General features: G+C 48.7%; 1 protein-coding gene across 5 annotated transcripts in view; it reads left to right on the forward strand.

Annotated features, from left to right (window-relative positions):
* Positions 1-27,608, forward strand: part of LOC144170477 (protein unc-13 homolog B-like) — a 343,140-nt gene that overhangs the window by 218,175 nt on the left and 97,357 nt on the right. The window lies entirely within an intron of this gene.

A 27,608-nucleotide genomic window follows, 5' to 3' on the forward strand; every position in this document is an offset into this window, starting at 1 on the left:
TCTCTCTCCCCTGTGTTCTGTAAATATGTCACCTCTATCCTCTGTCTCTCCTCTCTATGAATCTGTCATCCTCTGTTTCAACTCCCACACCAGCAGGCGTTCCGGTGTCCACCCCTAGGTGTGACAATTTACGCCTGCGGGTGGTCTTTCCTTTCCTTTTCCTTGTCAATAAATTCATTCATTCATTCGCTAAGCACAGTTAGGACAGGGCAGCATGCACAACTAGGTCGCTTTAGGCTCGGCTGACGGGCGGTGTTGCAGCGTGCCGGCTTTCTTTGGGAACCGTTCGTATCGAAGCCACGCTACCGCTCTCAAGCACAGCATGTGGCCCAACACCCGTAACCTGTCATCCTCTGTCCCAACTCCCACACCAGCAGGCGTTCCGGTGTCCACCCCTAGGTGTGACAATTTACGCCTGCTGGTGGTCTTTCCTTTCCTTTTCCTTGTCAATAAATTCATTCATTCATTCGCTAAGCACAGTTAGGACAGGGCAGCATGCACAACTAGGTCGCTTTAGGCTCGGCTGACGGGCGGTGTTGCAGCGTGCCGGCTTTCTTTGGGAACCGTTCGTATCGAAGCCACGCTACCGCTCTCAAGCACAGCATGTGGCCCAACACCCGTAACGAGCCCCTGCTCTTTGCGCTTCTCCGCAGTGCCGTAGGGCCGCGCCGCGAAGCACGTTTAGCGTGGCGGTCGCTTAATTATTCAAATGCTTTCCCACTTTCGGCGATTTGCCCCAGTAGCTTCCAGCGGGCCTCGTGGCTTACTAATAGCGCGGCCACCTTTGCGTCTCGAGCCGCTCGCCGCAAATGGTATTGGGTCGGAATTATTAGGCGACCTATTCTCGACACCTAGCTCTGGCTCTTGTTTACTTCTTCTCGCCACCTTCTTGCGTCTCTTGCGGCGTACGTTCTCGTCTCGATCGTTGGTTCCCCAGTGTTTGTGTTGATAACGCATGAGCTGGTAATACTGTTACAGTCTCAGGGCCACCTGAATGCTTTTCTTCTGCGCCGAAAGTTGGCAACACTATTGTTTTGTGTTTCGCTTGTACGAGCTAAGTTCGGGCGCTTCAACAATGTATGTGTCTAGCTAAAAATAAGATTCCCTTAACGCTAGCTGTTTTACTAACGGTCGTTTAACCTTTCAGTTCCTCTGCCGAAATGGCGATACTTGTTGGGAAAGCCGGATATGCTGAGGCGTCAGGAGCCTCATTTTTCACGCATCGTTAGCGGCTTGAAGAAGCGTTCTTGTTTGTTTGCAGAAAAGATTTATTGAACAATCTCGGTACAACCTTTCGTGGAAGTCGAAACAATGTGGCTAGTTTTGTTATACTTAAAGCTAGGAGGCGTGCGGCGTTTCTCTTACAGAGCGAGATAAATATACAAAACTCATACACTACCCGTCAATTACGACCAACTTGAAATTTAAGAAAAAAAATGGCAGCGTATCAGTTCCTTTCATTGCAAATGTCGCCGAAAGGCGATAGCCGACTGGTGCCGCCTGCCAAGTAAAGGCCCCCCTTCTCTTTCCTGCTCATCTCTCATGCTGTTCCTCTCCCGTCTCGTCCCTTTCAAGATGACACGCTAGAGGTTTACTCAAGTCAATTTAAATTTACCGCGTTCCACTGCTCAAAGTCGGGTGTCTCGATGCCAGCTCTGCCGTACGGCGGAGACGCGCGTGAATTGAGGCACCCTACTACAGTGTTTATAGACCCACGTTGCCCTACTCCACCTACCCCTACCCCTATCCCAGTTAGTGGAACCTTTCGTTGCTATTGCCGTTTGATTTTTTGAATGCCGCCAGGAGGTAGCACTGGCAACAGCAGGCGCCGGTTTTGTGCCGTTGATGTGGTATTTCATTTGCTGTCGCAAAAGGCAAGCATCCATAAATATTTTAATAAAGGAAAACTGCAAATATCACTTATGTATTGATTTGCTGCCTTATATTTGTGAAATTTCTTGTTCTTGTTCAACAGTGTTGACAAGTATGAACACTGACACCGGACTTAAACATTTAGATTTGGCTGTGAGTGTATAACATTATTGCGCAGCTTACGTTTCACTTTGGCCGGGTGGCTGAATCGAGTCACAGACAGACATACAAACAGACCAAATTTTCTGCGTTTAAGCAGCCCAAGAAAGACTATCGTCTTAAAATGTCAGTAAGCATGGATATAACTCATTGAAGCCACACAATACGCACATTCTGGCCGCGCGGAAGTGAAAGCACACACAACTCGAACGCGTGCCCATATTTCTCTGGCAGAGCGTCGAGTGCCGTGTCAGTGGCTTGTCGCAGGCAGCGTGCCGTTTCTCGTCCAGGCGATGAATCGAACGCGACGTGCCGCAAGACGCGTTCCCCTTTTTCCGCCCGGGCTAGGCCGAGTACACACAAAGCGGCGACGGGCATTACGTGGTCAGGTGGCGCTCGTCGTTTTGCGTCGCTTGCCTCCGGCTGGTCGATGATGCCGGCGTGAGTGGGGAGGGAGCGTGCACGGGTGTCGGTCGTCGCGGCGCGCTGCCCGCGGGTAACATTCTGCGCCAGCGTGACTGCAGCCGGCGCACTGTCTTGGCAACAGCATCGATTGTTGCTCTCCTGGCTGCTGGTTGTCCTAGTGGTCCGCTGGGCCTTCCGCCCTATACTTGCTCCGAACTCGACCCACTCCCCACCTCTTCCGCTTCCCTTCTCCTTTCGGTGCGTTTATTGTTCTTCGGTTCCTTCCACGTCGTCTGGTCCCCCCCTTTTTTTTCTTCCCCGTGTCTTTCGCGGGCAGGTTTAGAGTAGTCTGCGGGAGCGAGTTTTGAGTCTGTCGGGCTCTAACCACGCCTGACTCGTTCTTTCCGTCGTTCTCTCTGAGACCGTGACTCTGTTCCGCTAGCCAGCTTCGCTGCTCCTAACGGTGGTACAGCCGCCTCCCCCCCCCCCTCCCCCCCCTTACCCCTATCTGCTACCTTTTTCTTTTTATCATACCCGTCCCTTTGATTTTTTTTTCTTTTTGGCTAGTTTTCTCATCGGAGATATTTTTTCGTCTAGTTTTATCCCTATTCCCGTTTCATCCCTCCCTTTCACCGTGATGCCCTCGAGCGCTTGCGTGTTTGCCTCGTTCGGTGCTCGTCCCATCCGTGGCCAGTGCCGACGCCTCGGGAACTTTTTCATCCCGGCTGGGGAAATTGGAGCGCGGAACTCGGCCACCCCGGCGCTCACGTGCCCGTCTGGGCCCGATGACCGACAGCCCGGGTTCTGCCCCCGGGGGCCGAGCTACTAATAACGCGTCTGCGTGTGTACCCTCGCGCGTCACGTCGCGCTTTTGTCTGCCTGCGCGTTTCAACAACGTTTATTTGCATGTCTTTCTTGGCTTGCTTGTGAGCGCGTGTCGTTTCGTTGTCGCCGCCTTCGTCGCCCCCGTCTGTGGCGCGCGCGCGCCAACGAGCGACTGAACTCCTTACCGTGCTGTGTTTGACAAAAAAAAAGTTGAGAAGTGTTTCGTGGATGAGCCGTGTTGCGCACTTAATCTGTCCGTTGACGAATTTGCGCGGTGCAGTTATGTTTTTTTAGTTTGAGTTTGGTTGGCACAATTTCGCAATGAATAAGGTGTCTAAAATGCTAAATAACTGAGGTCGTTGCTGTTTTCGTGTTCGCATTTGCTTTCATCGCGCTGTTGCGCGTTTTTATGACCCTGAGAAAGCAACAGTTTACCTCTTTTAGCCCGAGCTTAAGCTTGCAAAATCATTTAAAAAATCAAAAGAAAAAATGAACGTCGAGTGAGAATTAGTACATGAGGTGGCTGTTCGTTCTTGGATCCCCCTACAGCTCGTTAATTGTTGGTGGAACGGCGTTACTTATGTCTTTTTTCTTTCTCTCTCCTGCCGTTCTTCGTTTTGTTTGATTTGCCGTATTATACGCTGCCCCGCTAAATTTGCGCCATTTTTATCAGCTGCGACGGCGGCGGCAAATTCGCTTATCCCCCTGATTCCCCCAGGAATGGCGAGATTAATGAACCGGCCACGCCTGTGCTGGTGAGGCGAGCGCGCGAACCGCGTACACACACTCGCCGGAAGCTGGTGGCGAACTGATTTGCTTTTTTTAGCGCGCATTTCTCGCTTTCTTTGTTCGCCCGTTTTCATTCAGTGAGGCTGGTGCTATAAAACATTTTATTCGCGCGGAATGTAATGGAAAGAAGCTTATTAGGGTAGCCTTGCGGCTCAGAGCCCCTCCTTGGCGATTGTGTGGGACTAGAGAATCCGTATCGAAATTAGTAGGAACAGCTGTAAGTCGTTGCAGTCTACAATAAGTAAAGCTAGCGCTGGTCGCGCTGTCTACAAATCGAGGTTCATAACGATAATGGTGGCGGAATTGCTGTTGACTATTGGTTTAGAACTTTTTCCCGTTTCTGGCGCGGGCTTCCTATAGTGTTGGCTACCTTTGCCTATTATTACACCCGTATTATTTTTAATTGCGGTCGGCGGAGGGTGTATGTCCCTTCCCCACCCATCATCTGTGCTATCGGTGTTAGCCAAGTCGCAGAGTTTTGCTGCCTTGGGTCTGCAGCGCAGTGCTTTGGAAAATGAAAACGAGGTTGCAGCATTTGACGTGTCATTTTACGTGTCAATCGCGCCTTCATTTGTAAAGATCGTGACGGCTGGCGTTGTACGAGTTGTGACACATTATTAGCGCACGGGGGAACGGGACAGGGGAAGCGCACAGCACAAGAGCTTGTCGTGTGTGCGTCTTCTGTCACATTATTTCGTGTGATAATAATGTACCACAACCCTGAATAACCAACTTTCCCCGATTGACGATCCGTTGTACGAGCTATTTCTCAAAGACTTTCAGCTCCCCCCCCCCCATTCCCCAAAGTGTATGGCCTCAGTGTCGATCTCTCTGTAAATGCTAAATAAACGTGTGCTTCTGGACTGAAGTTTCAAAGCTGCTATAGCAGCTTTATCGAGATTATGGCTCCGGAGTGTGAGCTGAGTACATGTACCCGTTACTCGGCGGCAGCCGCTCAGGTAGAGTAATGTGTCGATCTCCGGTCTAACATTATTTATCCACTTATTTAGGCACGTCCTACCCGAAAGGTTAGTTCTGTCCTGTTGTCTGTGTCTCGCTTTCTGTGTCGCTGAAGGCAGCAAATTCTTGCCAGACGTCGAAAAAAACTGTGCTGCGCTCAGCAGATTTCGTTGGCGCCATTTCCGCTCTGCCGAATGGGTGAGCGAATGCGTTCCATTAAGCCTCCACGAGCTTAAAACGCGAGTTTGCTGACATCATAGAAATAGCGCGCTATTCTCCCGCTTCATCAGACCGCTCCAAAAAAAAAAAAAAAAAGAAGGAAGTGTTACATAAGCAGCAGAAACTGCAGTTTTGTATTCCACACGCATTCAGCGTGCCTTCTTTTCGCTCCGTTCGAAGAAACAGCCGAAGCAATTGCATCGATGGGAATGGGCAGAAAATAGCGAGAACAATGAAAGTCCACCATATGGTCTCCCGCACTAGTCCGTGGTTTGCGTTACGCCTACCCCAGACGCCCGTAGAATCGATAGAAACTTTGCAAGCCGGTTCGCAGTGCGCACACGCACTGGCAAGCTTTTTGCGCAAGAGCTGGATGTGCCTTCAGGCGGGGATGGAAAAAAAAATAGCCAAGCAGCAGCAAGCAGTGTGATCAATAGGAAAATAATCGGCAGCGGGAGACATTCGGTAATGGCCTCGCATCGGAAGAGGGCTGGAAAGCATTCCAGCGCAAGCCTTGAGGGCAAGGAAAGGGGAGACGAAAAAAGTTTGGGAATATGGTCGAGTACACAAAAGCCAATCTTTAGCGCACTATCGTACGTTAGACGGTGAGAGAAGGGAAAGCAGTATATTGAGGAGAAGGCGATCACGAATGGTGGCTGCAGTTGCTTCGAATAAAATTTGAATTGTATCTCTTCTACCACATTAGTATCCTTTGTTTGCATGCCGGCTTTATTTTTGATGGCACAGCTGAGTTCGAAAATGAGCTGCAAGCCCCCTGCATGTTTCTGAGCTGTAAACATACCGCTTATTACTACGTTTCGGCGTGCCTCTGTCAGCTTTCCTCAGGTATTGTACATTTGGCGGAAATGGACGTATACTGCGGCGCAGGGGTTCGCTACCAGCGAATGGTTACCTGCTTTACAAAAGGGCAAACAACGAAAAGAGAAATGACAAATACACAGAAACGTGAGCATTGAGGCACTTCACCGCAAAACAAGCTCTTTCCTCAAGAAAGAGGGACAGGGCTAGGCAACAACAGGAATCCGAGAGACGCCGCCGGGCGACGCAGAGTAAACAACCAGCTGTATCGCAGACCCAGCGGCGACGCCGTGCTGACAGCGAAAGAAATAAGCCTCGGCAGCCTCACATCACCGCCCTCTAGTAATCGGCATCGGTGACATGTCGATGGCTCGAGATGTGTCAGCTTTTCAAGTCCGCACTGTACAAGAGACGGTAATGGAAGTCCGTGGCTCTTCCTTTCGTGGCAAGGGCAGCAAGCTGCAGCATGAGTTACGCGCGAAGGTATAAAAAACATATATGTCTTAGACAAACACCATACAGAAGAAAGATCACCCTACCCGTTTCATTGGCCATTTTGGCCATTAACGTAAGAACAAAATAACTACGGTAAGGCCGTTAAGGAGAGAGAGAGAGAGAGAGAGAGAGAGAGAGAGAGAGAGAGAGAGAGAGAGAGAGAGAGAGAGAGAGAGAGAGAGAGAGACGCGATACACCAAGCCTAATTGCCTCGCCTTTTCTCTCCGACGAAAAATGCCCTTCTGGTTCCTGAGAATTTTGGTGGCGCTTCGGTCGGATACCAGATATGTCTGTCTGTACGAGGTTTTCCCGAGACCCCGAACCTCACAAACCGGTCAAACCACGGTCAAACCACGGTCAAACCACGGCGGCCCTGTCTCGAAACGTATTTTCTATTTAATTGCCCGTGAAAGTCGGTGGTACTGCTGTCGCACGAAGTCAACACGGAACTCTTCATAATTTGAACCAGAATCATTTTGGTCCCGGCAAACCCTACGTAAGCATGAGACCTAGCCATTTTTTTTTCTGTTTTGCTATTTTATTAACGTATCATGGCCAGCCAGGGTGTTTTTTTCAGTGCCATAATTTCTTGTAGAACAATGTGGGCGTAGTTGTTGCAGACACTAGTGTGTGTATATATGTGTGTATATGTGCACGCACGCACGCCCCCCCTCCCCCCTCCCTCCTTACGATGTCACGTACAGCTACAACGGCGCAGTAGAAAGCAAGCAGAAGCAGCACCACGCTATCCGAATTACCGTCGCACAAAAACTCGGGTGCGGCGGGGCGTGATCGATGCGCGTCGAAATCGTCGTCAGCGTCGTGGTCATATTTAACGACGCCCCTTTCCAAACCGACACCTGACGCAGCCAGGCACGTATCAACGGCGGGGAACTGCCGCCGAAAGGGGAACAGCACACACACACACACACAGCGCAGTGACGAAAAACGTAGCGAAAGGGGGAAAGTGACGGTGAAGCGCCGTTTTTTTTACGGCGCCTCCTCGTTCCGAATGCAGCTCATGACGGTCGGGTGAATTTTTCGCTGGACGCGCGCGCGGAAGCTCGGGCGGGAGTATCGGCGGCGAGCAACCCCGCCGCGTATGGTAATTCCGGTGTCGCGAGTCCCCGGTACACGACAATTATGCCGGACGGCTGACCGCGGATGCCGGGCCCTGTGTTCTAAAGAAAAAGAGCGAACGAAGAAAAGAGAAGCGATCAAGGGTGAAGATACAAAAGCTAGTGGCATAATAGGCACCCTGAATTCCGTGTGGGTTTGTAATCTCTTCTAAATATTCGTGGGAAAGTAAGGAAGGCTACTTTTCATTTTTTTATCTTGTTATTCACTTGCTGTGGCCTAACTTAATTTTATCGTGTGTTTCCTAAAAGAATGTTATCGTTTATCGCTGGCTCGTTTGTCGTCGTTCTACCTTGACGTCGTTCTATCTTTCCGGGAGGTTTTATTGCGGAGCTTGGATATAATTTTCATCTGTTTGGAGTTACTTTCGCGAGTTTTGCTTTTAACTTTCACAGAAGAACTTTTATGAATTTCACGAAAGAACTGTAGGTTTGATTTTATGGTGTTACCTAAGAGTAGGTAAGCGAATATATCTACTTAGGCCAAGTTGTGACCCCGGATCCCAACCATGAGGCAGACATAATTGGAAGGATACGAATGGCCGGGCGGAGTGCATTCGGCAGGCATCTTCAGATAATGAATGGCAGTCTACCATTGTCCCTGAAGAAGAAAGTGTATGACAGCTGCATCTTACCGGTTGTTACCTACGCGGCAGAAACTTGGAGGCTTACTAAAGGGGTTCAACTTAACTTGAGGACGACTCAGCGAGCAATGGAGCGGAAAATGATAGGTGTAACATTAGGGGACAAGAAGAGAGCGGAGTGGGTCAGGGAACAAACGCCTGTTAAGGACATATTAGTAGAAATTAAGAAGAAGAAATTGACGTGGGCAGGGCATGTAATGCGAAGGCAAGATAGCCGTTGGTCATTAAGTGTAACAAAGTGGATCCCTAGAGAAGGCAAGCGTTGCAGGGGGCGGCAGAAGGTTAGATGGGCAGATGAGATCGAGAATTTTGCGGGGATAAATTGGATGCAGTTATCACAGGACCGGTATAAATGGAGACTAACGGGAGAGGTCTTTGCCCTGCAGTGGGCGTAGATAGGCTGGTGATGATGATGATGAACAGGTCTTCCCTTTGACGGTAATGTCACGAGTGCTCATGGATAACGACCCGCAATAACGGTGCAAGAAAACAAGAGAAGCGACTCTAGAGTAGAACATCCGCGCACAGCAGGCGCAGCGTAGTGTTGTCCTTGGGTAGCAGAACGCTGTTTACGAACTGCCTTTGTCCGTTGCTGCGGGGCGAACTTATTACTCGCTACTGAAAATGCAGCTGCGAAGGCGTAACGTTTCTGTAATCACGAATAAACATGCTCATGCATTGAGGGGCAAGTGATTAGGTGAACCTCCCAAGGTGGCAACATTTACCACATCGGGTACGCGCAAGGCCCCGGAGGTTTATTCGCTGGCTCTGTCAAAGCCACAATAATAACTCCGACTCTAGATACATAGAAACCTTGTTGGTGCGTTTTGTACTTTTTCGAGCCGTGAACGGCTTTCCTAAGACCATTCACAAGCCGCCTTTGTATAAACTAAGTCTGAAGGTCGCCAATGATATCAAATAAAGATCGGCTGTATGTATGTATGTATGTATGTATGTATGTATGTATGTATGTATGTATGTATGTATGTGTGTGTGTGTACGTACGTACGTGTGCGCGTGTATGTATGCATGTATGTGTGTATATGTATATATGTATGTGTACGTATGTATGTATGCACGTATGTATGTATGTATGTATGTGTGTGTGTGTGCGTACGTACGTACGTGTGCGCGTGTATGTGTGTGTATGTATGCATGTATGTATGTATGCACGTATGTATGTGTGTATGTATGTATGTATGTATGTATGTATGTATGTATGTATGTATGTATGTATGTATGTACACTGTAAGCGCCAGTGAATAACTCTAAGCGCCGAGCTTTCTTTGTGGCTTTCCCTGCATTTATTTACCATCAGCGCAACTTCGTCGTCTTACCTCGCGCGTTCATCATCAGCTTATCATCGTTTAGACGCGCGACGCTTCGTGATCATCATCGTAGTTCGGAGTCCCTTCTCGGGGTTCGGGCTGCTGCTTGCCGTATAAAGGGCCTTCTTGCCCTGAGCCAAGCCTTCTCGCCCGAGCCTCTCAATATATATGTGATCGCATCGCACCCTCCTTGGCCAACAATGACCATATTTTATACGGGGTGGCCTTGCCGTTTTATATACATCGGGGCGGTGGTCATTACTTGTGACGATATCTGCGCATGGACCCGCCGGAAATTATTGCCCGTTATAACCCCGGGCAAATTGCTCTGCGCAAGCCGTTATGCGTCGTAAAAAGAGCATCGGGGCCCACGGTTCGCGAGCTTTACTTACTTTACGAAATAGCGCCCGTACATATCTTGGCACCATCTTGGAACGGCGGGGTCTGGCGCGACGAGAAAGTTCGCTGGTCAGACTGCTGGTCGCACTCGCTCGCTGATTTCGATTATGGAGCGAAATGCGTTCATTGCGTTCGCAGGGCGACTTTATGGACATCGATTAGCGTCGATCAGTGTTCCCGTATTGAACGCAGCGCCAGTGCTTGTAGACGTTTCGCCAGCGCTCTGAAACTGGCGGTGTTTTGGGCATCATTGGAGACGCATTCCTCTGTCCTTCAAATAAATGCCCCACTGCGTAGCAGTCCTGCGTCTATGTGACCGAGGATTGTTTCATAAATAGCAGGCGCCGTGAAAAGAATAATAGCAATGAAAGTTGGGTGACTTTCGGTCTGGTATTCGGACCCGGGGCCTGCGGACTGCGAATCAAACACGCATCCTCAACACCACTGCCAATTCGTGGCTCTAGTTAACTAAAGGTGAACCCAGTGAATGAGTTGCGGCTTTTGACCTAGAAATTCGTGTTATATATAGGTACTGAGGCCTTCAGAAGTAGTTTCAGCATCATAAGTACACAAGTATCAAAGCACATTAACGCTATTAGCGTATCTGTGTCGCGCTTACGCTCATTGCGTATCCGTATCGGCGGCCAGATACGTTTCGCACAGTCCCCCGCTCAGCCCTTGTTGTCCGTTGGGAGGGACCTTAATCTGCACAGCTCTTCTCTCTCGCTTGTCTTACCGAGTTCGTAAAGTAAAAAGTTGCTTTAAATGGCTCCTGCTGCGCGTATTCACCGTGAAACTCGCACTAGCGTACGACGAGTCGTTTTGCTGAACGTGCGTTTTCATACGCGACAACTTGGGCGTCATTTTGTTCCTTCGCTTGTTCCTTTTGATTTTCACCCCCCCCCCCTTTGCAACCGACTTCGTCCTTTCACAATTCACTTTTCTGCGAGGCTGCACATCACCCGCTCCCTATCGAGGGATCAACAAAGCCCCTTAAGGCCGAATATGACTTAACGCGCGCGCCCGCTGAAGCGCTGCCACCCGGCAAACCAGTGAAGCGCGCGGAAATGGATCTACGCATAATTGACGTTAATTGCTAATGGCACTTGACACGGAGAGTTTAGCGGAATGCTTGGCCGCTGCCATGGGCACTCGCTAGCCGTGCTATCCACTCAGGGGTGCAAGCTATTGCTGTTATGTTGCTATAACGTCGTTAAATATTTACGCCCAAGTGACAGCCGCGCATTATGGGGTGGTTAGTTCTCTTAATGCCGACATAGACAAGTCTTTGTTCGTGCATGTGTCGTGGGGAAGGGCCTGGGCACAGTTTTTTATTACTTGATTCAGGTGTTTTCTTCCGTTTGTTTTCGTTAATACAGGAGCAGGTGTCACGTAATCTTTAAGGAAAAAGCATTAGATTTAAAGGAAAAAGTTGGGCTAGTTGGTTTTTAGTTGAATGCACTTTACTAGCGAAATAAAGACGATGACGAAGAAGCACATAGGGCGCTCGCTTGTAAGACAGCGAAGCCTCAGAATTATGTTTCAGGGAGCGCGTTTGAGGTACAGAAAAAATAGCGCGAACCGGGGAGCGCGCCCCGAAAAATGGAAATAGCTAGCAGCGCGGGTGAAGGATAGGACTCTGCCGCACGAGAAACTGACTGGGGCAAACGGGATGGAAAAAGAGCGGAACGAGCTTCGGAGGGCGCTATCCGGGAGGCTGGTCGAGAGTGGAGACGGGCGTGGCCGCAAAGTCTGGTAGGGAGTTTAACAGCGGATAAGCAGAAGGTACAACTATGCTTTCGCTTTCACGTTCTTAGAAACTTCAAGGCATCCGCCAGAATTTCTCGCCACTGAGACGGCGAACGTAAAAAAATAACTACCGATTTTATAGCGGCTTTACTTCTCCCTCGTCTGAATCAACCCTGGTAACTCACAGTAAGTCTGACTGTCCTCTATCTCTTCTTGTAATCTGATGAAAGGAAGATGTGCACGCTTGTTCTTTTGTACCCATTTACCACCTTCTCGCGTTGCTTTCTTTGGGATACAGTAAAGAAACACTCGAGGCTGCTTGAGTGCATTCGCTGCTCGAGGCAGCGAATGCATTGGCATTTTTTTTTTTAAACTTCCCGCCGTGTCTTCAGGCGAGGCCTCAATGCGCGACTAATTACGTCCTGTTCAGCATGGCACGCCTGAAAGGTCCAAGTAGCATCTGCACGCTCGACTGGAAACCGGCTTCGCGTACCGCCGCAACTCGCGGAGAGGCCGTCCGTGTTTCGCCGCGGTTGAATTGTATCGGCCCCTAATTGGAGCCCCCGCGCAATACCTTCGCGTCGTCGTGGCGAAAACGGGCGGGCGTTGAAAGAGGTTTTTCTCGCAGCATCCTCGCCTCAAAGAAGATTTTTCTTCGGGAGCGTTCGAGTGCTATCGAAAAGAGCGAGAACGAAAAATGGGTTCACCAGGCGAACTTGCAACCCAAAAGAAGCCGTTCGCGAGAAACGAATTGGTATTAGTTCATCTGGCTGACTTCGGGTTTTTTTTTTTTATGTATATAATTGCGAACGTACGTCGAGATAGGCGGGTGAGAAGAAACCGAACTCGCTAAATAATTAAAGAGAAGCGCAAAAACTGGAGCCGACGTTCTTTTAAACAGGGTGCGATCACTCGATGCGAGCTATACACGTAGCGAGGCGCCAACCCGTGGCGCCTAATTACGTGAACGTCGTAAGGTGAACCCGCTTTTAGAAAAAACGAGCTCTGGCGGTAGTTGTGACAGGTCGGCGGGGTGAACATCTTCATCGCTTCTTAAAAGAGGAGCTGGGGCGGGGGTTGGAGAGGCGGCGCCGTAGGGCAAAGTAGTACTTTGGAAAAGTAAGAAATGGTGCGAGTTTCATTTAATCGTAATTACTGTTTCTGTAAATGTATGTTACTTGATACCATCAGCAATGTGTTTGTGTGTGCGTGTGGGGGGGGGGGATACCAATGACGATGATAATATTAGCACGTGAACCGTTTTTTAATTGTAGCCCCAAATAGCTAACAGATGGAACTCAAGCACACACAGCTCCGCTGTTAAAAATGAACAAGGTTGTTGTAAAAGCTATAAAAGCTTGACAACTTTGTAGAAAGTTGTGAAAATTTTATTTCACAAGGAGGCAACTAAAACAAAAACAAAAACAACTTGTAACATTCTCGAGAACCCGTAATGCTACGTATGGGATAATATCTCGCACGTATGCTATAGAATCGAAACCCCATTACTGCGCATATACATTTTATTGCGAAATAATGGGTAAATGGCTAAATAAGCTAAATGGCAACGTATGTTTAGAAGAAAGCAAAGGAAGCTTTGTTCTATCCTATTTTCACACAGGTAAGTACACGGGTAAAACAGGATTAGTTCTATCTTGTTTCCACGCTAGATTGTTGAAATATCTAAAGAGGATCAGAATTGGAACAGCATATTTTCTGAACGCGACTCAGCGGTTTTCTACCCGTGCCTCGAGCAGCAACGTACAGAGGCCGAGATATTCTTTTATTGTTACTTTAAGGCATTGACTAGGAGCTTTATACAAATCCAGGCACTCAAATGATCAACGAAGTACCTTAGGAAAGAAAAGTTGGACCAAGCTCGTTACGTCGACCAGGAAAGCGGTTCAAGGCAGAAAACTACGTGACTCCGTTTAGCTGCTGCCTGTTTCTTGCTCGTGTCAGTCTCGTATCAGTGAAAGATAGGAACGCACCTGTCAATGGAGATGCAGGCATCGTGCTCGTCGATCTGAACAACAGAGTAAACGACGCTGCGGTTTATCAAGAATGATAAGCATCAGAAATATCACGAATAAATTCGAAATAACCAAAAATAACAAAGCATCGCTCCCCCGCTTTACAGGTGCCACTCGAGTCACTTCTTTAAAAATATATATAAGAACACTTCGAACAAGGTAGCGACCACGATTGTTTCCTACGTTTCAGCAAGAGACGTGCCTTCGTCAAGGCGAAGTCTCTTGCTGAAAAGTAGGCGACAATCGTAGTCGCTACCTTCTTTGTAGTGTTCTTCTCTTGCGTTCTCTACCATCTTCCAAGTCTTATTGCTCCCTCTATATATATATATACAGAAATTGTTTCGACCACGGTAAAAAAAGAGAACAGATTTAATAACGTTTCGGCCGAGGGACCGGCCTTCGTCAGAGGGACCGGCCTTTGTATTACGAAGACCGGTCCCTAGGCCGAAGCGTTATTAAATCTGTTCTCTTTTTTACCGTGGTCGAAACAATTTTTGTGTATATTCTACCGGCGTCCAGGAAAACTTTGTTCCTATATATATATATATATATATATATATATATATATATATATATATATATATATATATACCGCCTAGGCATTCTATCTTATAGGTACCTAGCTTTAAAACTACGGTTCAGTAACGCAACTTTCACGCTGGTAGCCTGTAGAGAGGTTCTATTCGTCCTATTGAAGACAAGTGGATGTAAACTACGTGAAGGACACTCCTCTCTTCGGCACCACTGGCATTAATTTGTTGCTTTTTTGTCGTTTTAACCCTGAATTATCGTCCGTACAGTTTGGCCAGTCCAAGCCATTTGTAAGGACCGTAAAGGTGGCTTTTTTCTGTAAATTATTCTTCCGTTGGAAACGCCACTCCTTAGCTTTAAAAGGGTGCGTATTCCAGCAGTCTGCTCCTCTTGCATTTTTGCCGCACTCATTTCTGAGACTGCTTCTGCGGGTCAACCTTTAATGCGCGAGCATCACTCATGCGTAGCGGAAATAAGCGGCGTCGCAAGGCAGGCTAAACCGAACAGCGCCGCGTCGTAAGCTGCCCACAAAAAGCGTGGCCAGGACTTGGCGTAAAATTTCTGCCTAAGCCTAAACAATTTCGTGCTTCGTTTACATTTTAGTTCGACTGCTTTTATTGCTTCTGAAAACTGTTTTCCCGGCAATGAATTTCCGTAAAGTAGCGAACCAGTTTTTTAAAGGCTCGTTGTAAAACTTGATTTTCCGAAAGCTGGCTTTCCCACATGCCCTGGTGCAGTGAAGCCCGCTTAAAAAGAAACAGTTCTAGCGTGTTTCGCGACATCAAATTCGCAACACCTGACTCACCAGCACAAACTTCAGTGACACTAATCTCAGCAGCATGAAACTGGGCGACATTAAACGAGGCGAGTTACCCAACGAGGGGTGTTGCTCCGGCATCCCCACATCATAAAAAAAAAAGAGTTGAGGTGCACCCGTAGTTATTTTTACTGTCTGCCAACTTGTGAAACCTGCCTGGGCCGTCTACAGTTTGCCCGTGTTTTCATTCATTCTCCCTCACTCCCCCTTAATATTTTTCCTTGTTTGCTCCAGCGGGCTTCTCTTTATGCGGCGACGTGCACAATACCTCCTAAAATGTTAATGTTTCATCCTTTCGCGCCGTTTCGCAATCCCTTTTTGCTGGAGCGAACGACTTTGTCCCGCACGATCCGTCATCGCCATAGCCTCATTAATAATCCACTGCAGTCCCCGTTTAAGCCGCTGCGTTGTTCGAAAGAGATAGTAAAGTCAGTTGCGCACCGTTTCTCTGTCGCAGGCCGTTACACTGCTCGCTGTCTTCTATGTGACCCTGGAAAAGCTAAATTTCTATCTCAGCCATGGCACCAGAGCTCGCGTTCGCTTTCTTGCTTCTTTTTTTTTTTACGGGTGTAAAGTTTTAGTGCTCACCTAACGCCTTGCTTTATGAATACGCCAGGCACTGGGCGCGCTCGTTGTATTTTCACAAATTGTTTTTGTTCTCTACTTTTGCACGACTGAATTTTTCTAGCGCATTTCTTGTTTTGTTTTTAGGGAGCAAATACTCAACGCAAGAAGAGCAGCTATCCTTATCTGAAGCCATAAATCTTGTCCCCCGTCGTATGGGTGTTCCGCGATGGCCACGTCGCAAATAGTCAATAAAACATTGAGGCGGTCGCGACCTGACCCCCCACCCTATCTTTTGTTTCTCTATTCGTCTTGCCTTCTTGGAATATATTTTCTTTTCACCTGTCGTACGCCCTGGCTCTCTGCACAGAGTTAAGAGCAGCGCAGCTATCTCCAGCGCATGGCTTTGAACGGCCTCATACTTACTTTTCGTTTCGTGCTCTCTAGGTTATATCATCTCCTTGCCGATGTTCATGTTTTCGAAGCAATCTGCTCTGAGTTACGCACGCCCCGGCGCTGTATGTGCGCAGCGCAGTCATTTTCAGCCCATTGCTTGCAGCAACTTGGACATGATACGTTTTTGTTTCACTTCATGCGCGCTAGGGTATATCATTCACTTGCTGATATTTTAATGGAGTAGATCTGCTCTAACACACATTAGATCCCTCTGCTTGAAAAGTTTGCACGAGATAAAGGAAGCAATAGGATGTTTAATGTTTCATGCGATCATCGGTGTGGCCGCCTTTTCGCAGCGATTTTTTGGGAGCTTCCGTGAGCACGTGTTTTCGCTGCCCGGTTTGCTTTTAGCCATCGACGTGCGTGCGCTGAATTTTTATGTTTCGGCGAAGAAACGCGCATCGAGCGGGGCAAGTTTGCCGTTGCTGCCGCTGCTCGGTGTTATCTGCGCGAAAACAGTATCCTGTAGGCGCACCAACCACACTCGTGGCTCGCAGAGAAACGAGTCGAAACGGCTGTGTGTGATGGGACGACAAGAGTGGCCCTACGACGGGATCGATCGCCTCACTTGAAAGTTGGTGAAAATGTTACTCCATGAACACCGGCACTGGAGGCGGGAGCCTTCGCGAAGAGCGATATAGTGGCGGTGCCAATGCGACCAGTGCGTCGTTACTGGGGTAACCATATAGACGGCTGTTATAATTGGCCGATATCGGGCCGAGTATTGTTGATAGTATTAAGGTCTAACGAGTGCATAAAGCGGCGCAAACCTTTGAAATCTCAATTGCAATAAACAAAAACCACAGTGATGTTCTCGCTCTTGAAGAAACCGGTCTCTCCCTTCGCTGGTACCGTCAGTTGTCACCTCATTTTCGTAGACCACTAACTAAACGGTGTAGCGCTCGAACAGAGTCACCACTTTCAAGCATAGCAATAGCACTCGTATCGCGTCGAGTGAATTGACCGTTGTCTGTTCACGTGTCGTCGGTGTGCAGCACAGATCGAGGGAACAATTCACATTTTTTTTTTCGAACTGTTTTTTCTTCTGAACGCTGCCGCCGTTTGCGGCAAGATTGCTTTGGGGAGCTGCGGCTGTGGCAACCGGACTATCTCGCTTCTTCCAAAGGATTTTACAGCGATGCTGTATTTGTAGCACGCGCTGACAAATCTTCGCAGAACGGAAATTTTAGCGGAGGGAGTATGGTTAGAGAAAACGGCTGTAACTATTGTTCAATCGACGTTATCCCGAAACAAACTGTACTGAAATTGGCTGCAACATATACTCAAATTTACCGCTAAGACGACTGTACCATTACGCCGAGTTTCATTTACTTGTCGTAATTAGTTACATCGCGGTGGAGTCGTAAATATTGTGGAATTCCCGTCTGCTCACTATACATGGGCTTCTACGGGAGAGAAACGGACAGCGCCATGTTTGTCCGCTGGAATAAAACTCTAGTCCGTCCAAGTTTCAGTCAGCTAACGTATGCTCAATCGCAAATGACAAAGAAACGTGTTTTTGTTTCACCCGCTCCATCCCTTTTCACCGAGTACGAAGCCCCTGATTTTTTTTTCTAAAACGGAACTTTGTCAGAGATAATGGGGCATTTAAATAGTTTTTACTGTTTTTTAAAGGTTCGGCGAGAGCCAGCTAGTAACACCTGTAGTCGGGGCTGATTTTTCTCCCCAAAAGCCACACACGAAAGAGTAGTTTTAAAACGAACGAGTGAACACGTACAGATGTAGTCTTCCCAAACACGAAGATAAAAGAGCGGCAATCAGGGAGTGTTTTATTGCCCGCGTGGCGCGCTATCATGCCTCTTTAATGCGGTAATTTATCCAGTGACTTACTCGTGCGCTCAGTTGAGAAATTTTTAGCAGCCCAGAATACGTTAACTTGCGAGTGTTTGTCTTAGTTAAACCAGTAATTCCCCTGCGTTGCATTTTAGGTCGTTGCATTCGGCACTTTCGAAGTTGAGTACCAATGCTTGTATTCGCTAACTTTCAGCGGCGAGTTAATTGCACAGACTCTTGGCTCCAACTTCTTTCTTAACCACTCTATTTCCGCGTGATGTAGCATCCAGCTGTGCGAAAGGGCGACCGGGAGGGGGGCACACTAACCAAGCGGTGAACGAAAAAGAAAAACGTCGCAGAAGCTGTGATAAGGAAGTATTTCGCTGATGCACATTTCGCGAAGCCCCAATTAAGCCGGCGGGATTGGTGGCGGCTGGGAGACCATGAAACAAAAGAAGCTGCTGGGGAAGGGGGTGGGGTCTAGGATAGGAACAGTAAAGTGAGGAAGGGTCCCCTAGACGCCAGCTCTCTTAGCGCGCAGAAGAAAGGCGCTGCGTCCGTTTAAGGAACGCTCCGTGCAAAAGCCTGTCGGTGCAACAGGGAAAGCCTTACGAGCTTTGAAAGACACAGCAGTCTTTAGCAATACAGAAACATGGAACGTTTGAGCAATGCAAAAAGATGGAAGGTTCCGCGAAAGTGCAATAACACAGTTTTGCCAGGAAGAAAAAGTTAGAAAGCGTCCCTGGAGGAGAAAAACGGAGAACGAAATGCCCCGGATGCAGCATTGAGATCAGAGAAAAACCCGCACACGAAAGAAGTTCGCTCACAAAGGGAGAGGGAGGTGCCGAGGCCGAAATGAGAGCGCGAGTCGAGGAGGACAAAGAGAAAGCTCTGGGCCGGACGAGCGTTGTTCGCGCGGCGTCGTTTTTGTGCGCGGAAGGTGGCCATTTATTCTGACCAAGGCGGCGTGCGCGTGTCTTTGAAGGGGAAAATGTGTACGGGCCAGTCATACTTCTTTTTCCCCTCTAATTTTTAACTCTCTCTCTCTTTCTGTCCCGGAATGTCGAGGAAATAAGTAAAAAAAAGCCCCCGAAAGGCAGCTAAACATTGAATTCCTGACGTGGTCTTTGTTGGCAGAGAGCGAGAAAAAAAAAAAAAGCATGTTGAAGGCAGGCGACGTCGAAACGATGACAGCGCGCTGTGACGCGGTATGGATCGGCGGCGGCGGCGGCTCTCGAGTGAAAATGAAAAATAGGAACACAATAGGAGCTGCAGATAAGTGCGGAGGGCAGCGAGATGCGGGTGAAAATTTTTGCAGACGGGGCTCGCGGCAAGAGAGCGCGCCTTTCCTCCCGGCGCGCCATGGAGCCTGGCGTCGGCTTTGCCAAAGGGAATTCGCGAGGGGACGACGGCCGCCGGATGGTGCAATAATAATAATAATAATAGAAAAGCCGAAGTGCGGAATACTGCAGTGCTCGCAGCAAGTTTTTTTTCTCCGGACCGCGCCAGGACCGCGTTATGAGCCTTTTCCTGTCCGGCTGTCCCGTATTGTGAGGGGGCTGCCAGCGAGCTCTGTTCGTTTGTCGGAGCAAGAGCCTCCTCGCAGCAGCCTGCGCTTCTACTGTTCGTGCTGATGCGTTCTTCGGTTCGCGACGCCGGCGTTGTTTATTATTTTCAAACATTTCCCGCTCCGCGGCCGAGTCCGGGGTTTTGTTCGCCCCCTTTCGCCACCTCAACAGCCGCGCGCGCGCGTCCCAAGTCTTTGGGGGCACCGGCCGTGTCGTGGCGTTCGTAGTCTGGTTATTACCGAGCCCGACCCTAGCGGCGATGTCGTCCTCTCCGTCGCCTTTCGCGGGCCGTTTATTTCGTTTTGTTTGACTTACTTTGTTTGGCATTTTCGTCATCGTCTTGGCCCAGTTTTGGAGTCGACAGCATGCGCGCCTCAGTGGCGCGACCTCCATCATCGAGTGTGGTCTCTAGTCTCTAGAGCTGTCTCGGTAGGCATTTAATAATATTCTAAGTGTGAAGCGCGCGTATTTCATATCGGCCTATCAGCGAGCCGACTTGTGTGCCTCATTTTGCCGCCGTTGGGCTGTGAGCGATAGGAGAAATATTTGCCTCCCCCCCCCCCCCCCACACACACACACTTTTTTTTTCGCGCCATCCCATAATTTGTCACTGCAAAAGGAACGTAGGTTCACCTAACTTTCATCTTCCCAAAAATAATGTTGAATCGTTTGGTAGAATGATACTTCGGCTGCTGCTTTTAGCCGAGGGGCAATGTGACACCCCCTCCCCCCCACACGCACACACATACTCGCACGCACACTGTATATGTATGTTAACAATTGCGTTACATGGCGGCAGCATTAAAGAGGCGAGCAATGCCTGATGGGGAGGGGAGTTTAATTTAATTGTGTTCGTCCATCACAGCCCAAGCATGACTATGCATCACCGTCGGCTTGTTCCTTTTCGAAGACGTGTGTCCACGTGTGCACGCTTCGTATACATAGCTTGCACGTGATGTCACCACCGCCCTTTCTTGGGCACTGCTCCCAGCATCCCTAGCGCTGCTCGAGGTAAGAGCACCAGATGAGCTCTCTGCCTTTCGCCGTCCACGCGGTTCAACTAGCATGACAGCTATCGTGACGTCATTGGAAGCTATGTATATGGCTGCGTATGTATATATTATGTAGGAACACCTAATTAATCGAGTGTTTCGCGTGTCAACAGTGACTCTTTTATGCTAATGGATGATTTAAATAAAACTAATTGGACAGTGTAATCCAGTTGCCATATTCTCATCGTTATTCTCAGTCTATCCGTGAAGACTTTCTCAGTTACGTATTCGTACCCGCCGCGGTGGCTCAGTGCCTAAGGCGTTGTGCTGCTGAGCACGAGGACGCGGGTTCAATTCGCGGCCGCGGCGGCCGCTGTTCTGATGGAGGCGAAAAGCAAAAACTCCCGTGTGTTCGAGCTTTCAGCGCACGTTGAGGATCCCCAGATGGTCAAAATTAATCCGGAGCCCTCCACTACGGCGCTCCTCATTGCCTGTGAAGCGTCGGCGCGTGTAACGCCACAATCAATCAATCAATCAATCAATCAATCAATCAATCAATCAATCAATCAATCAATCAATCATTCAATCGATAAATCGATCAAGTTAAGTATCCGTCGTCGGGTGCATGAACATAGCCCGCGCTCTAAAATAGCGGGAGACCAAGCGCAGAACGCTGTGCGCATCTTCGTTCTTACATTTCTCCCGGCCGCATTTATTAAGGGCCTCTTGCGGCCACCTCGCGCACTCTGACTTATCCCTCGTATGCCTGCCTTTAACTTCCAAGGCTTACCGCGTGCTTACGTGCATAGCCTGTCCCGCTACTCCCACGACAGAACCCACCCCCGCACTCTGAGTGCGCATTTTTCTTGCGCGTTTGTCGGGCCGCGTCCTCCGAGGCGGCTTATTATTATCCCCGCGGGCTCCCTGTGGGCGTGTCGATAACGTGTGTGTGCGAAAGAAAGAGTAAAGAGTAGCAGAAAAATGGATAGCTCTACGCGCCTGTAGGAAGCAGAAACGACGCGTAAGATTCATTCCGTCACGTTCGCTTTCATCGGAGCAAGTATTCCAGTCTAGTTACTTAGTCTTCTTTCGTTTGTTTAAACAACTAGCTTCACTGTTCATGTATTCTAAAAAAAAAAAGAGGTCGGCCACTTACTAACAAAACACTAATCAGTTACTTGTCACAGTCTCCACTAGGTACTTAGTGCTTTTACTAACTAGCCATACATAGCCTCCCAGTCGAAAAAGACAAGAAAATTTATGTAGTTCGTAGTATTTTCGCGTGTCGTACTGTCGTCTTGTCGTTTCGTGAGTCTAATGCTCTGTAGTGTGTCGTATCCCTGTCCTGATTTTGATTTTCCGTGCCGCCGAATTCCTGTCTTGTCGTGATTCTGATATTTCATCAGTAGTTGCACATGGTTTGAATGTTATTGCCCATTGTGAAGAGTAGCGTAATTGGCAGTTCTGTTGCGACCACAGGAATGTCTGTTGTTGAGAAAATTCACTTTGTCGTTCTCTCTCGTTCGATTGTCATTCGATTCCCGGCCGTGGTGGCCGCTTTTCTGATGGAGGCGAAAAGTAAAAACGCCCGTGTGTACGAGATTTCAGTGCACGTTAAAGATCCTTAGGAGGTCAAAATTAACCCGGAGCCCTCCACTACAGCGCGCCTCATCGCCTGCGTTGCGTCGGCGCGTTAAACCCTACAATCAATCAACTTTTTAGCTCTTTACTGGTGAGTGCATGAGGTCTTTTTGGCCTAGCCTGGGTAGAAAAGAGCTGTGGAAGTTTCTCTGTAAAGCGTGACTCTTTAGGCGATGTGAACTTCCGTAAACTCCATGTGAGATGAGGGTAAAAGGCCTGCCTCGAGAAACAAGGGGCAAGGCTTGCGTGAGGAAGCGAAATAAATCTGCGTACGCTTTCTCCGCGGCTCTAGCCATTAGATTACGCTCTCTACCGCAGGGTGCACGCTCATCACGCGTAAGCACACTTGGCTGTCCAGTTTTTTTGTTTAATCAGGCCTCGTTCTTGTATACACAGTGTTGCGTGGGATAACCTTGTCGTTACTTCTTTATCCACAGCGGTGTGTTTGATATTTCTACCTAAAATTTGCCTCTGATAAAGAACTGGGATTTGGCTGGGTGCACTTATTCTCGCTCTCTGCGCCCCGCCAAATAATGAGAGCGACGGAAGAAAACGCGGCGCAGACGCAGAACGCGCGCACCTCTACAGTTGTCGGCGCTTATTTGCCGGCCTACCAGCAGCTCTCTCGCTAACGGCCGTGCTCCTACGTTGCATTTTCTGCGCAGCTTGCTCATCAGGGGCCGCTTTGTTCTGCGCTCATCTACGCTCCAGGCGTCCCCTGCTCCCACGCGAGCCCCGGCCGCATAGTAGTAGTACCCTGTTTCATTTCCATGCGGCCGGAGCGAGAGCGCAGCTGGCCGGCCGCTTTTTCCCCCTGTTGCCGCTGTTGTTGCTTCCTCGTGCTCTCGTGCGCGCACATGGGCGCCGACGTCGACCGGAGCGGGGAAAATTGGCCCTGACGAACAGCACGCCCCCGAATGCCGGCGGCCGTGGTCGTGACTTTCCCAGATGCACCCGCCGCGGACTGCTGGCTTGCGTTGTCCGCCTGAACAGCGCCCGTTCTTTTTTCCTCTGCAGAATCGTTGTTTGTTCGCTAACGCGCCGCGTCGTTTGCAGCTGCTAGGAAGCCCCCGTTGCTGCGGGAGAACGGCGAGTTAGCCATAAACTCTTGCGCTATAGGCCTATGTGTAGAATCTGTCAGCATTTTGGGGATGTTATGAAAGGCTTGTGGCGTTCTCTAGTTCTTCCTATCGTGAAACTGTCGCTCTCGACTAGCGGAGTGGATGAGTGGCTAAGCCCAACGAAGCGCCGTTGATCCCGGCCGCGGAGACCGCTTTTCTGGTGGAGGCGTGTAACGTATAGCGGGCCGTGTTGGTAGAGTCGGGCGCTCTAGAGTTGTCTTATGTAATTCGTAGCATTATCGCGCAGAAGACCCAAAATTTGATACTTGGCATTTTTTTATTGCACCTCTGAAGTCTCTCGCAATTAACGTGGCCGTCGGAACCAACTCATATTGCTAGTAACGTCACTGAGGGTAGGGATGGAGCGCCGTTTTTCTTTTTTCTTTTTCACCAAAAGAAAACATCGCTTCCGCAGCCACGCACTCTATCTTGCTGATGAGGTGTAACTCACATCCATCTCTGTGCTGTGTTGTGGCCACCGGTTTACTGCGGCTCTCTCTTTAAGCGGGATTTTGCTTTTGAATTGTGGTTAGTTTTACCCACCACGGTGGCCTTGTGGCCAAATCATCGAGACACTTAGCCCAAGCCCGCGGTGTTCGGTGCCCGTCCGCGACGGCCGTTTTTCTGGTTGAGACGAAAAACGGATACTCCCGTGTGTCGAGACTTCGGCAGACGTTGAAGGGACCCTGTAACACTGTTTTTTTTTTTTACTTTGTTATATCGTAAATGCTTTCAGAATGTAGTTAACAACCACACTCTGTACTTGAGTCAGGGGTCACAAAGTACCTCAGCTAAACATTACTGTTCTATGCTTATGCGGTAACTACAGAAACTTGCTCGAAAGAACTTTCTCTTTTTCCCCGTCGTGTCGTTCTTCGAGCGCTCGAATTACATCTTACATCGGTGTAGCCGCTATTGGCCGGCATTCGTTCAGTTGCAGCAATGAACGAATTCGAGAAGTCCCACTTCGGTATGACTGCATCTTGTGAGTGCCTTTCCGTTTTCGATTATATCGTACCAATGCTGTATTTGCACCTGTTATGTATTAGGACTATTAGAAATGTATATATGCTTTTTTGATTGCTTTGTCGTTATTTGTACCTTCCATTCCGGTTTGTGTATCAGTACTTCTTGTGGGTGCCTTATCTGATTTTGTGCGTGCGCGGGCGTATCTTTCCCACTGTAATGCCGCAAGGCGCTGTGGGTACTAAATAAATTAATAAAGCAGAAACGGAAGGCGCGTCTGCTGCGACGAGAAAATCACGCTGTGCCGCTCCGTGCTGGCGATAATTATAGCTTTCGCAATGCTTCCAGACGCGAAGGAAAGAGTTAAAGCGTTTATTAGAAGTGCTGCAGAGTTCCTTTAAACATCGCCACGTGGTCGGGGTACGGCGCGTAAAGTCCATCCTTGGATCGTCCCATAGCGAGCTAAAGTGCTACTCCTGACAGCGGCGAGCCGTTATCAGCCCATAGCGCAACTTGTGAAAGAGACATCGGCGGTGGCGAGGAGGAGTGCAGCAGCGGTGCCAGGTAAAGTGGCTTCGGCAAAATTAAAGCCGGTGCGGGAAGAGGGAGACATATACAGCGTCGCTGTGAAGATACAGCTATAGCGGAACAACGTCTGGCAAACCCATCGGGTAACGGGCATAGTGTTGCGCTCCCGCGCCAGAGGAGTGTAATGGGAAGAAGACGACTGGAAAATGATCTCTAGTATCGAAAGAAATTGTAAAATACTTGTGAAAAGTGAAGGCGAATTCTGGATTGAGGTCGTGAAATAGCCATGAAAGAAAGTGAGGAGAGGGTAAAAACATACTGTGAATGGAAGCATGAAGGAAGCTCTAATCAATGAGATAGGTTCGGCAAGGTTTCTTAAAGAAATTCTGAACCTTCGCTTTGGCGAGAAATCGTTGTCTTTCTTCACGTGTATGTTGGGGGAGGGGAAAGCTGGCCTGTGTTGTAACAAATGAGGCCCTGTCTGCGCTGTGTGAGCCTCCTTGATACACGAAAATGGAAACTTTAGAAGCTCGGCAATCCACCTAGCTTCATTCCATTTCAGATTTTATTAGTTAGTGGTTTTCTTTAATCTATTTTTTTTAATGTTGTTCCGCCGAACGAAATTGGCGCATCTAAGGCAGCTAAATCGGTAGCATTAAATATATGCGCTTTTTTTTTTTCGCCGACAGTACCTTGCAAATCAAGTACTATTCTGAGATAATCATACATGGTACAGACGTGCTCAGCTCTGTTTAAAGCTAGTTGTGGTTTGTATGCTGGTGTGGTTGGAACTCGTTCGTGGAGTTTTAGGGACTGTAATGCATGAATAGTGTGTGAGTTTGTTCAATTTTTGTTTTGTTTTCGTGAAAGTGTTTTGAAGAGTAGAAAAGAGGGTGTAGCCCATAATGACAGACTATTGTCAAACCTAAAGGCGAAATCCCCACCCCCGTAATATGTAAGAAATAAAAAAATGCGTTACGGAAATTGATGCGCAAGTGTTATTTTCATTGTGGCAGTGGTGTGTGCAGAATTTTAGCGATTCGTTTTGAAAATGGGATGGAAATTTCTGCTACTTCCTTTCGGCTTTGTGCTCTCTGATTACCGTAACTTTCCTCGTTAAATCCTCACTCTTGGCGCACCACGAGGGCAGTGTATAGGGTAAAAGCTTTTGCAGAGAGCCATGTATGCGCACCAGAGGGGCCAGGGCTCCCGAGCTACGCGTATGCTGGAAACCGTCGGGCCGCGGCCCTGAATTATGACGGAGGCCCATTGTCGGGGCTGAGCGCGGTAATTTTCCAGTTGGCGGAATACGGCCGCTATACTGCGATGCGGGCGCCGGAACGATGAGAGAAAAAGTCATTCTCGCGTTCGGCCCTCTAATTCGCGAGTTCCATCCTTCCTTCTTCTCGCCTACCCTTCGGCCGCCGTTTTGAATCACGCAAGATTAGCGGGGGCAGCTTCTTCTTTCCTCTTGAATGTGCGTTGGGGCTTCACGGGGGCAGGAGCCCGGAGAAATAGAACGTACGAGGCCATTTCGCTATTGCGATGGAGATACTTAGGGAGGGCTATTTGGTCTCGCAGCTTCCCGGCGTTTTGTATTTGATTCTCGGTTGAGCGAAACATGAAACGAAGAATTATGCGCGGACAGTTCAGTCGTATTCCAAGCGCGATTGCTGTTCTGCCCCGCCTGCTGATGGTAGGCCTGTCGGGCAAATAGACTGGGGTGTGCGCATTTCGCAGCGCGGCTTGATTGCACTTTTAAATGCCAAGCCCGACACGTGAAAGGTGCTTGAAATCACACTAACGAAGAGTGCAAAAGCTCTTAACGACACGCTGCGCTGGTGGGCGTTGTGTACTCCCGCTCCCCACGCCCTTCTGTTGTTTTTTGTTGCCATGTTAGTTGATGGCTGTGTTGCATATACAGTCGAACATCGCTATAATGAAGTAGTGACGGGACAGCAAATTAGTTCGTTATATCCGATATTCGTTGTAACAGTAGAGGTAGAAATGGGCTCTAACAAATCGACGATCTGGCTCGCGCAAAAATACTTGATACAAAAAAGCATTTTTGAGGCTTCGACTTCACTATAAACAAGGTAACACTTACCTGTCTCCTTGTTGCATTTCAACCTCAATGAACCGGAACATGATTACTTGAAATTACAACAGAACAGGGTTCACTTGACAAAACAGGCCTGCGTTCTTGTTTATTCGATGAAGGATGTGATAGTCGTCTGGTGGCTACTCACAGCACTGAGCAGGACGAAGTTTTCCTTCCACAGTGTCCACGAACAAAAGGGCCGTTATAATTATGCAGTTTCGGACGACGTTTTTTTTTTTTTTTTCCCCAAGTAGCTTCTCAGACTCTTGGTCAAATATTTCTTCGTTAAATCCAATATCGCGCGCGGCTCTCCCAGTTTCAGTTTCGTCATAAAAGAATAAGTGTCATTGAAACAAAGCGTGACCAACCAAAGTTTCTATTTAGTTCGCTATAAAAAATAATTCGCTTTATCAGTGTTCGTTATAACGAGGTTCAACTGTAGCTCCCAACAACAACCATTTTCCCGCTTTGTCTTTTTTTTTTGGCAGACTTTCGGAGGACTGCACGCGCAAATTTCGCTCCATTTCCGGAGTATGTATGTAATATGCAGCGAAAGTTGTGTGTGCCGTCTGTACAAACACACGCGGACACATTGTGGTTGTGGTGTCGCGTGTGCCGATACGTTGCTGGCAGTGTACGCACTCTGTGGAATGGAGGTCGGTATAGCGTGCCGCAGGTCATCATCTCCGTCCAGTGG

The sequence above is a fragment of the Haemaphysalis longicornis genome, unplaced genomic scaffold (assembly GCF_048455015.1).
Source record: "Haemaphysalis longicornis isolate Haplotype H1 unplaced genomic scaffold, Haemaphysalis longicornis Haplotype H1 scaffold_2, whole genome shotgun sequence".
Classification (NCBI taxonomy): domain Eukaryota; kingdom Metazoa; phylum Arthropoda; class Arachnida; order Ixodida; family Ixodidae; genus Haemaphysalis; species Haemaphysalis longicornis.